This window comes from Octodon degus, unplaced genomic scaffold, assembly GCF_000260255.1.
Source record: "Octodon degus isolate 3935 unplaced genomic scaffold, OctDeg1.0 scaffold00223, whole genome shotgun sequence".
Lineage (NCBI taxonomy): Eukaryota > Metazoa > Chordata > Mammalia > Rodentia > Octodontidae > Octodon > Octodon degus.
The window spans coordinates 2,248,808-2,263,881 of NW_004524799.1; the positions used below are offsets into that span (position 1 = coordinate 2,248,808).

Sequence of the window (15,074 nt, forward strand, 5' to 3'; positions counted from 1 at the left end):
TACAAAGGAATTAAATACTTAGCTTCATAAAAAAATAAAAACTTAAAAATAATAAAACCTGAGCTGGGTGTGGTTGCACATGCTTGCAGTCCCAGCACTCAGAAGGCTGAGGTGGGAAGATCACCATGAGTTTGAGGTCAGCCTAGGCTACATAGAGATTTCAAGGCCGCTCTAAACTACATAGAAAGACTGGCTCAAACAAAAAGTAACAAAACCTATAAAAATATGTATGTATATAACTGATTGATGTCTAGAGAGATAAACACCAATCTCTGAAAGTGATTTCATGTGGGAATTAGTAAAATTGGAAAGAGAACAGAAATAATTACTTTCACTTAAATTTTTTTATATATACCATATGACTTTTTATAACAATTTGTGAGAGACTGAGGCCAGAAAGTCACCAGAAATTTGAGCCCAGGCTAGATAGGTTACATAGTGAATTCAAGACTAGCCTGGATTATATAGCAAGACCTTTTCTCAAACAACCAAAAGTATATGTACAGTGTTATTCTAATTTAACTCTTATCTTTTTATGTTGTTACAAAACTGAATAAAATATTCATATGCACTATTCCACCAGACAGCATGGACTCTCACATTTCCCAAGGTAGTGTGCTTGATTCTGAAGGTAGAAATATGTCAGGTCCTAAAGAATTCCAACGGGGATGAGGGAAAGGAGAAAAGAAAAGAAAGAAGAGAAAAAATATGTATGTCTATACACAGGACAGCTTGGATAATTGTACTGTTGATTTCTACTGGTTTATTGAAAGGAACAGTTAAAGCTTAATGTTTTTCCTTTTTATTTATTTTTTGATCAATTTTGCATGTTTATATCTGGTAATCTGAACAACTAATATGAAGACAATAATATGCGATGTAACAACCATTGTCAAACTCCTGTAATTTTATTTAGTGAAATTTTGTATCTTTTCTAAAGTTTTTTTTCTTTACTACTTTTTGTTCTCTTAAAAAAAAATAATAACAAGCTACCTCACTCCTGAGATGAACAACCAGTCTGATTAAGGCTGGCTATCAGTTGCTAGGCAACCTAGTGTCATGCATTATTACTAACTTCACAAAAATGTAAATAAAGGACCTTTTATTGTGATAAATGAGAGCGGAAGGAAAAAATATATATGTATACACAAGAGAGTTATCACATATACAGCTACTTTCTCTTAGTTCACTGAGAATAAAAGTTTGTACTAATATTGTTTAGACAAGATATCATGTCTGCATCTTGTCCTCTGAATAACTACTATGAAGACAACATACAATGTATTAATTATTATTATTATTTTTTTTGTGGAACCAGAGATTGCACTCAGGTCCCTGCACTTGCCAGGCAGGTACTTATTCCACTGAGCTGTCTCTCCGGCCCCTGCATTAATTATTGTAACCCTCCTACTAACCTGTTTTGAAACTGTTTCATTGCTATTTTATTTTTTTCTCATTAAAATGAATAACAATAAAAAAGAAACAGAAAAAAGAAAATAAATTTTAAATTTTAGCTCATATGTATTTCTGAAGAGAAAATTTTCATCAGATTTACTCATTAGTTTGCTTTTATTTAGATGTAAGAAATACTTTGTGTTACTCCTACAGGAGTATTTGTGAATTGGCTGCCCACCAAGCAGGAAGATGTATTATAATGTACCATATTCATACCTTTAAGGTTTCTGTCATCATTAAAAGCATCACTTAAAAAAAGAAAACAATCCAAATATTCCTCAAGGTTAAGAAAATTGCAGTGAATAGCTATGCAAAAAATATTATTCATCAATTAAAAAAACTAAAAAAATTCCAAATGTGGGAGAAAGTGTAAAATACTTATTATTTACTGTGCTGTTGCAGAAAAATAAGCTAAAGGGCTTTGCAAACACAGAGATATAATATCAAGAGAAAGCTGGGAGAGATTTTACAAAGGTGACTTTTGATTTAGGCATCTTCAAAGATAAAAATTAGAAGGCTGGCAGGCAAAACTTTGATAAAGGAATCAATTTGTTAAAGGCACAAAAGTAGGACATGTACAAAGAAGTGGCCAAGACAACGTACCATCTATGTGACCATGTGCAGTAAAAACTGGACCTGTTTCAATTAAAAAATAAGGATAACAGCATCTTCATCAGAAGGCTGCTGTGAGGAAAATGAGATGGTGAGCTGAGACTATGTGAAGGAAATCTGGCTCTTTACCTCTTCCTAAGGCAGCCATGGCTAGTTCACCTTGGGTTGTTGTCTGTTTTTGTTCCCCCTTGTTCCTCCACAAATTATCTATGTGATAGATAGATCAGCACAATCTTCTGTCATACACAACAGTCTTATGTAGTTCTTCACACACATTATTTACTCAAAACCCATTAAACGTTTTTAAACATACGTTCAGAATTCCACTGAACTGTCCTCAGTAACATGCCTAGAACTGCCCGGCAATCAATGCTTGGGTCCTTGCTCTTCATGTGGGACACTGTGGTGTGCTTAATAAGCATCCGCTCACTGCATACAAAGCTTTATACTTATAGGCTGACTTTGCTGTGTAGTACAGCAGTTGAAACATGGCTAGAATTCACTCATGCTTATGGCTCAAGGGGTAAATGAGCACCGGTGAAAGTTCCAAATCTCGCTTCAGGAATCTTTATAAGGTATGATCATTCATATGATGAATGTTCATTTAAAATAATAATTTTATTTCACCCTTTTTTTCTAGGAAATCAGTATATATAACCAAATTAAAGAAAAGGTCAGATTGCTTCTTTGCTTTACCTCTGGCTCTACAAACCCCTTTCTGAACCAGCTAGAAGGTATAAAACTGCTGTCTTGACCCCAGGCCTTTAGCAGGTAGTCATTCTGTCAATGGAGCCACTCATTCAGTTATGTCTGGGTTGAGAATACTCCATATTATGCATATAGATGACTCTTTTGAAGACTAATTATCAGAAGCTATTACTTGAACATTTCTTCCCATTTGAGTTCTAGGTTTCATTCAAAATATTCCAAACTGTAAACTAGCCCTATTTGGACAATGTAGCCAGTAGTAACAGTATTAAGACTTTACATGTGGTTTGCCTTTTGCTGTTATTTGTTGGTGTTGTTAACATTCTCAGACCCTGTAATCCGAGCACTATGGAAGCTGAGGCAGGAGGATCACAAGATTAAGGCTAGTCTGGACTACACAAGAGAGACAATTGCCTTTGTCTCTGCTGTCAGCCCCTGCTGTTCTGCCTGCTTTTGCCCTTGTTGCTCCTGCTGTCTTCTGCTACTTCGAACCATTATCCCTGTGCCATGTCACCCTGCCTTGGAACAAGCTGATTACAGACTGAGCCCTCCACAAACTGTGACCTAAATAAACCTTTCCTTCCTTAATTCTGGGTACCAGGTATTTTGTCTCAGCAACAAGAGAAAAGTGACCAAGACGGGAATCATTACAGTAAGTTCACTTCCCCATCTCTCCTATTACCTTGGCTCCTGACAGCCATGTGCCAGCAGGTGCACTTCCTACTGCTTCCTGTCCAAGGTGCACTTCTCTGAAGATGGTTTCAGGACAGTTTCTCAAACTCCCAACCATCTCATAAACAATAAGCAAAGCTATAGTTCGGAGAGGGCATTTCAACCATAATGGCATTTGGATCTGGAATTAATGGGACCAAGGATACACGTTGACGTCAGGGCAAATTTGTTGTTACAGAAAACTGATCAGTGAGAAAAGAAATACAACTAGAAAATAAATATATAGAGATACCTTTTCTGCACTCAGCTACAGTATTGATGTAAAGCAATAGAGAGAGATGGGGAAGTGAACTGTGATTCCCGTCTTGGTCACTTTTCTCTTGTTGCTGAGACAAAATACCTGGCACCCAGAATTAAGGAAGGAAAGGTTTATTTAGGTCACAGTTTGTGGAGGGCTCAGTCTGTAATCAGCTGGTTCTAAGGCAGGGTGACATGGCACAGGGATAACGGTTCGAAGTAGCAGAAGACAGCAGGAGCAACAAGAGCAAAAGCAGGCAGAACAAGCCTCTTTTCCCCCCTTACATTGTAAGCAGGCTATCCCTCCAGGTACTGCCACCCAGGGTGATTGTATCAGTTACACCATTTCGGTGCCTTCCTCTTGCACAGGAAGAGGATGTTTACAAAGTGAGGACCCTGGCCCCGTGCTGCATCACTGAGCTAACCTTCTAAACTTTTGAAGTCAACCTTATATCGCAATACCTGATACTTTCTAACAGTAAATTTGCTTTAGATGTTCAGAGTCTCTGCCTCAGATCAATTTCATAGTACAGGCCAAAGAAGGTGAGGCCAAGGTGAGGCCAAGTATATAACAGCCAGACATCCATATATACCTAGTTTCAAAGTTATAACAAATATTTCAAAAAGACAAAAATTGAGAGTCATTGATATAGCTTGTTATTGTACTTCCTTTTTTTCCTGATGGACAGGAGTCCAGTCTCAACTATTCTTATCCGTAGCGTTCCACAAGGTAAGCATGTTTATTGGAGACAAATTTTCCAGGAAAACTGTAATACTCAGAAGCTTCCATTGGACCACGTGAAGTCTGTTGCCTAATTTCAGAAGGAAGGATTACTTGTGAGATAGAGTGACTTTCGAGGTGGGAGGACAGGGACCTTGACTTTGCTTTACCTTTGCAAGAAGCTTATTTTGTGGAGAATTAATCTGTTTTTCTGCTACAATCCTCTTTTTCACATAAATCCTGATGACCAATCAGAGGAGCCTTGATGGTCTTATGACTAGAGTCATTATCTAGTACTTTTTTTTTCACTAGTCAAAATTGTTCCATGACAGAAAACCGGTGGCCCCTTTTATGGATGGAGGGCAGAATGATGGAGTTGGAGATAAGTGGCTTAAGCCTGATTGATTTTTTGAGTGGAGTGTCTCTGTTTTTTTTTTTTTTTAGGAGAAGAAAGTTTTTGTCCAGCTTGAATAAGATTATTTTTCTATTTGATATAGATAGTAAAAGACCAGAGTGAAGGATATCTGATTATCTTTCCAGAGAAACTGATCTAGCAGGATATGTGCACTTACAGAGATTCAGCTTCTGGAAGGTGCTCATGTGATTCTTGAGGTTTCCAAATCCAAAATTTGTAGTTCAAGTCCAAAGGTTATCAGGTAGGAAGACTTACTTCTTTGGGGGAGTCAGTCTTACAAAGATCTTCAACTTATGAAATCCACCTGTCTTATAACACAGTCTTCTGCTTTCTTTAAAAGTCCACCCAGTTGAAGTGTTAACATCATCCAAAAGCACCTCCTCTTCCCTTTTTCCTCCAAGCTTTTTCCAATATAAACCACCCCAGATGTCTTACTCCAGAACACTGTACAGAATTACAGACTTGTCTGTGACTTTAAGTTCACTATGGTCCAGATATCCAACTTGCCTCTTGCTGGCTTCCTTTCTAACATTTCCTTTTGTTTAGGATCACAGTTAGTGGTATGCCTATGTGATTCCTTATGCAAGCTAGTAACCCAAGAGAATACTCAATTCCTTCATCACATCCTCTTCTCCCTATTCCTACTAAATCCCAGTAGCACCAAAGGAGGATGTTCCACTTATAGGATGTTTGCCTAAGAAATATCAAAACTAAATGTCGTCATTGAAACTATATTGAAGAAAATAAGAGACTATTATTAGTCAGCTTTTCTGTTGCTGTGTACAATACTCAACACAACTTAGGGAAGAAAAGTTTAATTCAGTTCACATTTTGGGGAATTCAGTCCATAGTCAGCTGGCACCAAGACACATCATGGCAGAAGAATGTGGTGGAGGAAAGCTACTTAGTTCATAATGGAAGAGGAGTAGAGCAGGAAATCAACACCAGAGAGGAATAGGTAAGAAACCATATGTAGTATCCAAGGTCACACCTCCTTGACCTACGCAGACACACCCTGGGGGATGCTTTACTAATCTACTAGATGTTTCCTATTCCAGTGAATTTGATATATCAGGATTAATAGTCACAAAGACTGTGCTTGTTAAGTGCCCTTGATAATCCAGACACTCAATGGACCTAACTTTATTCACCAATAAATGATAGGAATTTAGTAAACTAATCTTGCCAGACTCATGGCACCAGAGTGCCTTTTTAAAAAAAGTCTTACTTAGCATAACCATTGAAAAAAAACCTCCTTTTTGGTTCTTTAAAAATCCCTGCATTTTTCTGTCAGGGAACAAATTGTTACATTTCTTTACTGGTATGCTATCCTTTGCCTCAGAGGTGAATAGACTATTTTATAAGTTTTTTGCAGGTATGAACGATTGAACCTAGGATTGGGTACATGCTAGGCAAGAGATCTACCACTGAGTGACAATCCCAGCTCTTTACCCCTTTTTAAAACTTTATTTTTATACAGGATCTTGCTAAATTGTCCTGGTTGGCCTTGGACACATGATCTTTCTGCTTTAGCCTACAGAGTAGCCAGGATTACAGATGTGTGCCATTGTGCCTGGCTCAAGTTTGTAACTTTTTAGCTCTTGGTTGCTTATATTTCATTCTTTAATACTACTCTAATACACTAATATAATTTCTATCGATTTTTTTCTTAAATATCTGTTAGATGCATCCCAAATGCCATTAACCTTGTTGTAATCTTATCTCTTGCTTCAACTGTGATAAATTTTCCTTGACTGCTTTCCATATTGCTATCTTTATTCCTTATCCTCTGCTCCAGTTCCCTGTTGTGGTTAAAGCTATATTCAAAATCTTAAGCATTATTCTAGTCAATGCTCTTCAAGAACTGCCTTCATCAGGTAAGAGTTCAAGAAGTTGGGCGTCAACTCAAGAGAGCCTTGTGTCGAATGTTTTGTATCCTGCTTATCTTCAATGATCTGCTATGTCTTATTTTTCGGTGATAATCAAATACTCATAGTCTTCCATGTAAGCCATTCCTGCTATTCCACCTCATTCTTTAGCTGACCTGAGTCTTAGGGGGTAAATATGATTTAGTCTGATCTTGTAATCAGGCAGGGTCCCAAAAGCAACAGATGGCACGTTACAAATAGGATCACCTGAGGAAGAGTTATTTGCAAAAGGTTTAAATCGAATACAGGCTGGATGAAAAAGACTCCTAATGGAAAAAGATTCCCCCCAAAATCCTAAAACACCAAGCAAAAAACTAGAATTAGTTGCTAACACCATTACATCAGAATAAATGAGAGGAAGTAGCTATTGCTAGCAATGAGAGTGAGAAATAGTTTTGTACGGCAGAACCCTTGAGCAGAACAGTGGCTGTTCTGCAACAGAGCTGGGTCAAGACCACCTATCTGGGACTATTAAGGCCTGAACACACTCACTTTTTTCCTTATGATTTTCCGACCACAGTCTCCTTAATTCTCTGCTTTCCAATCTACATAGCCTCTGTGGGCAGGAAGCAGTAAGGAAAAGGGTAGAAAATGGATCTGGAGGGCAAAGGAAAATTATCAGCACAAGCGTCATTCCAAAAGTCTTGGGCCTTGGTCTTCCTTGTTTTTTTTTTTTTTTTTTTTTTTTTTCATAGAGGAGCATCTAGCTTTTCTCTCCCACTAGAGAGTATTTCATGGAGGTCATTGTTTTGCCCAGATTTCAATACACAGAGTCTAACAGTGATGGTAAAATGTTTAGAGCTTACAGCGGACTCTGGCATGTGTGCCATAGATTTATCAACACTAGTCTACAATATAAGAAGTGTATTTAACTGGCCAGGTTCACTTTGGCATTTCACTTTTTCTTTTTCCCTTGAAAGTGCCCATCATGGAATGAAATCTTCATTATCTTGTGGTTGGTGTGTTTCTCTGGGCCCTGGATACAGTGTTATTACCCTAGCCTCAGGCCTGAAATGAGATGGGAACCCAGCAGTCAAAGCCAATTTAACCCTTTTCTCTGGTCTCTCCCCATGTGGCAGGAGGAATTTCCCACTAGATAGTCTTTTGCTGCCACCTTCTGGTGTCCTGTCGCCACAAACTACACTCAGGATGTTGAATGAAGTCACTTCTCCCCTGGAAAGTTAGAAGATGGATGTTGTGGGTGGGGAACTGACAAAGTAGAACTTGCTAATACATATACATATATATATATATGTACATATTAATACACTATATACAATTCACATATATTATGCATTATATATTTATATATAATATATTCATATATAATGTATTATAGAATATATTTATATATTATGTATTATATATTTATATGATATATTTATATATAATATTACAACAAGATAGCTAAGGTAGATATACTGCTAGTTTCTTAGTTCATTGAACAGAAAGTTTTTTGCTAATATTATTTGAACAATACTTCATGCTTATATCTTTTACCCTCAGTAACTACTCTGAAGATAGCAATATGCATTGTATTAATTATTGTTATTCTCTTATCTTGCTTTGAAATTCCATTATGTTTTTCTTCTTGTTTTTATTAAGAGAACAAAACTGCAACAGGCATAGCTATTCTAGTCTGTTATTGGTCAGAGGGCAGGAAAAGCTAGTACAGGTTGAACATTTCTAATCTGAAAATCTAATATGCTCCAAAATTTACAACTTTGTGTACTGAAGTGGAAAATTCCACACATGTATGTTCCCATGTGAAAGGTCACAGTCACTATGCAGGTGCACTAAAATAAATATATTTTGTAAAATCGCCTTCAAAGCCTGGCATAGTGACTCATGACTACAATCCCAGTACTCAGATGGCTGAGGTAGAAAGATTGTAGTGACTTAGATACCAGCCTGGGCTGTGTAGTGAGTGCAAGGCCAGCCTGAACCACAAATTGAGACCCTGTCTCAGAAGCCCAAAAACAAAATTACTTTCAGGCTATGCATGAAGTATATACAAAACAAATTTCTATTTATTTATTTATTTGTACATGTTTGCAGTATATAATGATTACATTTATTGTGGGGAGTTTGTACATGTATACAACAGAGCTTAATTCCTTTTTTTGTCCCATACCTCTTCTATCCCTCCTTCTTCCTTTTATTTTATTTATTTATTTATTTATTTATTTTTTTATTTTTTGGTGGGACCGGGGATTGAACTCAGGCCCTTGTGCTTGCCAGAGAAGTGCTTATTCCACTGAGCCATCTTCCCAGCCCCTCCTTCTTCCTTTTAATTGTGGGTCCTCTTCCCATTTGCAAAAGTTCTATTTCCATTTCTTCAATCCCCTTTCCCTTCTCCTGCTTCCACTTCTTATTAATCTTTTCATTTGAAAAATTTCTTTCTACATCCTAATATGTACCTTTAATTTTGTTCCTTATTTGTACTTTTTAGATTTCTCTTTTTTTATGCTATACTTTATTTCTTTCTTTTTTTATTTTTTCCATAATTTTATTGATAAACAAATAGCAATGAGACAGTTTCAAATCAAATTGGTAGGACAGTTTCAATAATTAACACATTGCATACATTTTTCTTAGTGGTTAATTGCTGTACAAGATGCTGACATGGGGGCTGGTGAGATGGCTCAGTGGTCTAAAGCACCTACTTAGAACAAGCTAAGCTAAGCTAAGCAAAAGGACAGCGACCGCGGTTCAATCCCCAGCACCACATGCCAGCCAGCCCGCCCCCTGGTGGGCTGAGCTGGCCACACACACACACACACACACACACACACACACACACACACTAAAAATAAAATAAATAAATTTAAAAAAAAAAAGATGCTGACATGATATCCTACTTACAAACACCATTAGAACAAATCACTCTATTCATTAAGAGAATTAAGAGATATATCTATCCTTAGATTTCTCTTATAAGAGAAAACATGCAATATTTAAGCCTATGTGACTTTTATTTAATTTAATGTTATGGTCCTAAGAAACATCCATTTTACCTATGAATGCTTTAAGTATAACTTTCTTTATGGCAGAGTAGTAGTATTCCATTATGTATAAAAAATGCTTTTTCTTTCATTCATCTGTTGAGCGGCCTGTAGGCTGTTTTCAAGATTTAGCTACTCTCAACCATATTGCTATAAACATGCATATGCATATCTCACATACTATGATGCTTTTAACTCTTTTGGGAAGATCCCTAGAAGGGTGTCTTCTAGGTGAGTCAAATGGAATTTCTCACTGTAGGTTTTTTTTAAATGTATTTGGTACAGGGTTTCATTATGCAGCTTGGATTTGCAGGGATCATCCTGTTTTCAGCCTCTCCAGCGCTGGGATTACCGGCATGTGCCACCGCCACCATGCCCATTCTCAGCCTGCTCACTTACCCCATGGGCGTGGTCTGTGCCTCAAAAATTTTAGATTTTTCAGGAATCTCCATATTGATTTTTATAGTGGTTGTACTAGTTTAGATTCCCACAAACAACTTTCACCTCAGCCTTACTAGCACTTATTATTGGATTTCTTTTTTTGTTTCATTTATTTCTACAAAAAATATTTTTCATAGGAAACCCACATTTGTAAAAATAGCAGAAGATTTTATTATCTGTATGTTTATGAAAGGTCTGCACCTGATCTATGATTCAAGCCTTTTAGACAAGCTGATGGAAAGGCAGTGAGCAGTGTCCTAGAGCAAGTATCCACGAGGGATCAATGACAAGTTTTAGTTCACTAATGTTCATGGATAGGACATGGAGGAGAAGGGAGACACTCAGAAAGAGCTGAAGAATAAGTGCTCTATTGTGGCTGATCACTCCTCATCTGCTTAGTGTATAAATTTCTGGGATGCTTAACAGGCACACAGCATCATTTGGTTTGTGGCTTAGGTTGCAGATTCTCTTTCTGGATATCTCTTGCTTGACACATCCAGCATAGCTCAGGTTCCTGGAGAGTTCTATGATCCTCTTCTGCCAGTGTGTCGGTCTCTGTGCATTTAATGCTTGGACGTCAGAATGAGTGTTGAACACACACGGAAGATCTGGGGAAGCATGTTACTAAGTTGATAAAACATTTCTTCAGAAATACCATGTGGTACCAAGAATTGCACTGTTCCAGAAATTTGTGCATCCTATGAGGCCATTTCTACCATGAAACTTTTGACACACTTGAGCACAAATTCTGCTCTTCTTAAGCACCAGGGTGTGGTCATTTCCTCTAACATATCATGCACCAGTGAGAGACGGATGCTGACTGTCGTGATGTCATGAGTGCAGCAGATTTTGAGTATGTTTTGGAGGCACATAATGGCAGGGTTGCTAGCAGTGATAGTTCCTGATTTCACATTGTCATCCACACAGAGATGGAAAGCAGCATGGATTTCTGAGAGATTGGAATGCCGTGTTATGTAAAATTCTCCAGGTAAAATGTTGAAGTAGTTTCTTTCTGCAGTCTTCTCATCACGTGCTCCATTTTGGTTACCAGAATCTTGCACTTCTTTCAGCTTGCTGCTGACTGGGTTCTAGCATACAGCCCCACCTGCTGATCGACTTCCAGTTGCTCTTCAATTGGGGGAAATGGAAATCGGCGCACTCTTGGCAAATTGTGGCAAAATCTCTCTTAGATACCATTATATGAATTAATTCGATTGTCTACTAGTAAAACCAGGCCACATAGCAATGTGGAATAAAGGGATAGTGCTTTTTGCAGCTGATGGAGCTTCATACCACTGCGATACTTTATGTTTATAGAAGTCCAGTATGTCTGCTTTCAGCCATCTCAAATTATGCATGGTCTTCAGCTGGGCTCCTAAGGGAATAGTGAAACTTTCTTCTAGCTGTCTCTGTTCCTCATAAATCTTTCCAATTGCTCCTGCAGATTCTCTGAACAGACTTGGCTGAACTTTAATTTCCTCACCCAGGGAGTTGTTGGGGTTTTTTAAGTCTTGGTGAAGTTTTATCACCCATTCCTGATATTCTTATTTTTGGATGGCTGTTGATTGTTTTAAGTCATTTGACCATTTATTCTCTCTCTCTCTCTCTCTCTCTCTCTCTCTCTCTCTCTCTCTCTCTTTTTTTATGGTACCGGGGATTAAACTCAGGACCCTGTATTTGTCAGACAAGTGCTTATTCTACTGAGCTATCTCCCTGGCCCCTTGACCATTTATTCTCTAAGTCTTGCTGCAATTGAAAATGCTGAGCAGCCAGTGAGTTTACGTCTTGGTCCATGAGTGACTTTCCCAATTCCTTTTTTTTTCCCTCCATAATTTTATTGAGAGACAAATAGCAATGAGACAGTTTCAAATCAAATTGGTAGGACACTTCCAATAATTAACACATTGCATACTCTCTTCCTAGTGGTTATTTGCTGTACAAGATGCAGACGTGATATCCTATTTACAAACACTATTACAATAAATCCCTGTATTCATTAAAAGAATGTAACTATATCGATCCTAACCATTTTAAATACACAGATACAAAATGGACATTCATTTATATATCCTCCCTTTTTTAGTTCCATCATTTGAATATTATAGGTGTGTTAACTCAGCAAAATATTCTAAAGGAGTCCAGTAATCCATAATAGTATTGAGTCTTCCGCTTCATTGGCAGTGTCAGAAATTGTTGACCTGAGTCCCCTACAGCTCAACATAACAACATGGCTTTACTTCTTATACTTCATTTTTATACTTTTCTGCTGGATGGTTAAGACCAAGGTAAAGCAGGACCTATGCAACAAGAGTTGTAGCTTTTGGGTCTGAGAAGGTCAGTGAAATCCCCTCAGGATTTATCCTGAGATCCTGTACCTCAGATTGTAGATCCTTTGTCAGTGTCAGCCATGTGGATGAGTCTCGGCTATTGCTTGACCAATTTTCTCTCTGTGAAAGCCCGAGAGAATGTTTTCTCTCCATGTCACTCTCCTTAGGCACACTCTACATCATCGATCACTTTCCTCTTTGGCCCCATAATCTCCTTGATCAGAAAATTTGGGACACTACTGAGTTATATGACGTTATAGTATAAAATCTCATATGTCCTGAGTCTTAATTGACCTTGGAAGGCTAGAGCCAAAATGTTGGCTGACTTTCCCAATTCCTGCACCACCTTTTCCATTTCAACAACTTGACTCACTCTGAATTTTTTTAGCTCCACATCTCTTTCACCAATAAGTTCTGAGATACTAACAAAATATGTTCCAGATTTAGAAGTTTCAGAGGCCGGAGAATGAATTGTCATGGTACACATCTGCAAAATCTTCATCCCATTCGGGCTCTTCTGGCTTTGTGTGCTCTAATGTGGTCTCGATGTAGGCTTTGGCCCATGTACTTGCCAGTTGATGTAAATCTACTTCACATGATTTCATAGCTTCTAAGGCTGCTTCAGCATCTACAACATAATCTTCTTTTGTGTGTATTTTAGGGAAGGGTCTACGAGGGTGTTCAGGGTCTCACTAGTACATTGGACTCATAGTGATCCACCTGCTTACAGCGTCCCAAGAGCTGGGATTACAGACGTGCACCACCATGCCCGGTGTCAATTGCTATCTCAGCATGCCCCTAGAGCAGGGCTGGCACGGCAGGCCTGGGGATCGAACCCCTGGTCCCTGTGTCCATCATAATCTTGGAGGGATTCTTTTTCTGTAAATTGGCTCTGAGACACTATTGCCTGTGTAGTTCATGTGAAGAGGTCTTGGCCTCTGTAAAACAGCTTTTGAAAAGTGTTGAAAGTTGTCTTGTTTTTTCAGGAATAAGATGTAAAACCTGAAATTCAGTGCAGTGGGCATGAACTTTTTCCTGGTCAAATATTTTAACTAAAACTTAAGAAATTTCTACAACAGTTATGCTTTGTAAAAAGTGACCAACATTTCTAAAGTCTCTACGATTTAATAGTACCCCTGAACAAAATGCAGAGGTGTGCACTGGAAATTTAGCAAGAATAAATATGGCTTTGCTCTCCAAATCTCATTTATATAAATATTTAAACTGGATCTTGCTACCACGAGGTGGTAATGCACATATTTTGGAACACGTATTTTAACTTGTTTAAGTTTTTCCTTTTAATTCCTATAATTCTAAAATGTAAGTCTGCTCCGCAGAAAGCAGGTATCCTCGTTGTCCCTGGCATTTGACAAGTCATCCCAGCATTGAGTTCATTCCTTCCCACCCTGAGAGCTTTCATTCTAATCAGCTGAATCCAGACTCTGGCTGAAGTCATAACACAATTATATTTGGTCTTGGATGAAAGTTCACAAGAAGAGTATACTTTTTCAGAAGTAAAATATTTTTTTAATATTTATTTATTTTTATTACATTTATTTATTGTGTGTGTGTGTGGCCAGCTCAGCCCACCAGGGGGCGGGGCTGGCTGGCATGTGGTGCTGGGGATCGAACCGCGGTCCCTGTGCTTTGCCAAGCTTGTTTCAAGTAGGTGCTTTAGACCACTGAGCCATCTCTCCAGCCCCAGAAGTAAAATATTGACATCAGAAAAAATAAATTGTCTCTGAGATTCTTGTAAGTCATTTTCTATGAAGCATGGCAAATAGTGCAGCAGCATCAAATGTTCATGCAAATGACTGGGGTTCTCTTGAACAGGAAACAGAAAGGGTACCCTCAGTTTGAAACATTCATTTCCTACTTTTTTTAATGCCATACCAGGGATTGAACTCAGGACCTTGTACTTACCAGGCAAGTGCTTATTCTACTGAGCTATTTCCCTGGCCCTCATTTCCTACTTTGAATGCATGCACAAATTCTCTTTCTTTGTTGCAGAACCTTTCTAGACTTTTCTTCATATTCTTTGGTAGGATTTCTTGCTAATTCAGAAGCACTTGGAGCACTTGGAGCTGTCACCTATTATTGGATTTCTTGATGATGACTATTCTTTCAGGAGCAAGATGATATCTTAGTGTTGTTTTGATTTGCATTTCTCTATGGCCAGTGATGTTGAATATTGTCTTATGTATTTATTGTCCATTTTTAATTCTTCTGAGAAGTATATGTACCTTTCAGTGCTGCAGTTTTTCACTGAGTCTTTTATTTTGAGGGAGTCTAATTGTTTTGAGTTCTTTTCTTTTTTTTTGGTGGAACTGGGGATTGAATTTAGGACCTTGAGCTTGCCAGGCAAGTGCTTATTCTGCTGAGCTATCTCCCTGGCCCTTGATTTTTTTTTTTTTTTTCTGTGGAACCGGGGATTGAACTCAGGCCCTTGCACTTGCCAGGCAAGTGCTTATTCTACTGAGCTATTTTCCGGCC

The 15,074-nt window shown here is 38.1% G+C and overlaps 2 pseudogenes; one reads left to right on the plus strand and one right to left on the minus strand.

The window, feature by feature from the left end:
- The window catches only part of LOC101563228, a 513,765-nt pseudogene that overhangs the window by 43,552 nt on the left and 455,139 nt on the right, over positions 1-15,074 (plus strand).
- LOC101591888 lies at positions 10,762-14,614 on the minus strand (annotated as a pseudogene).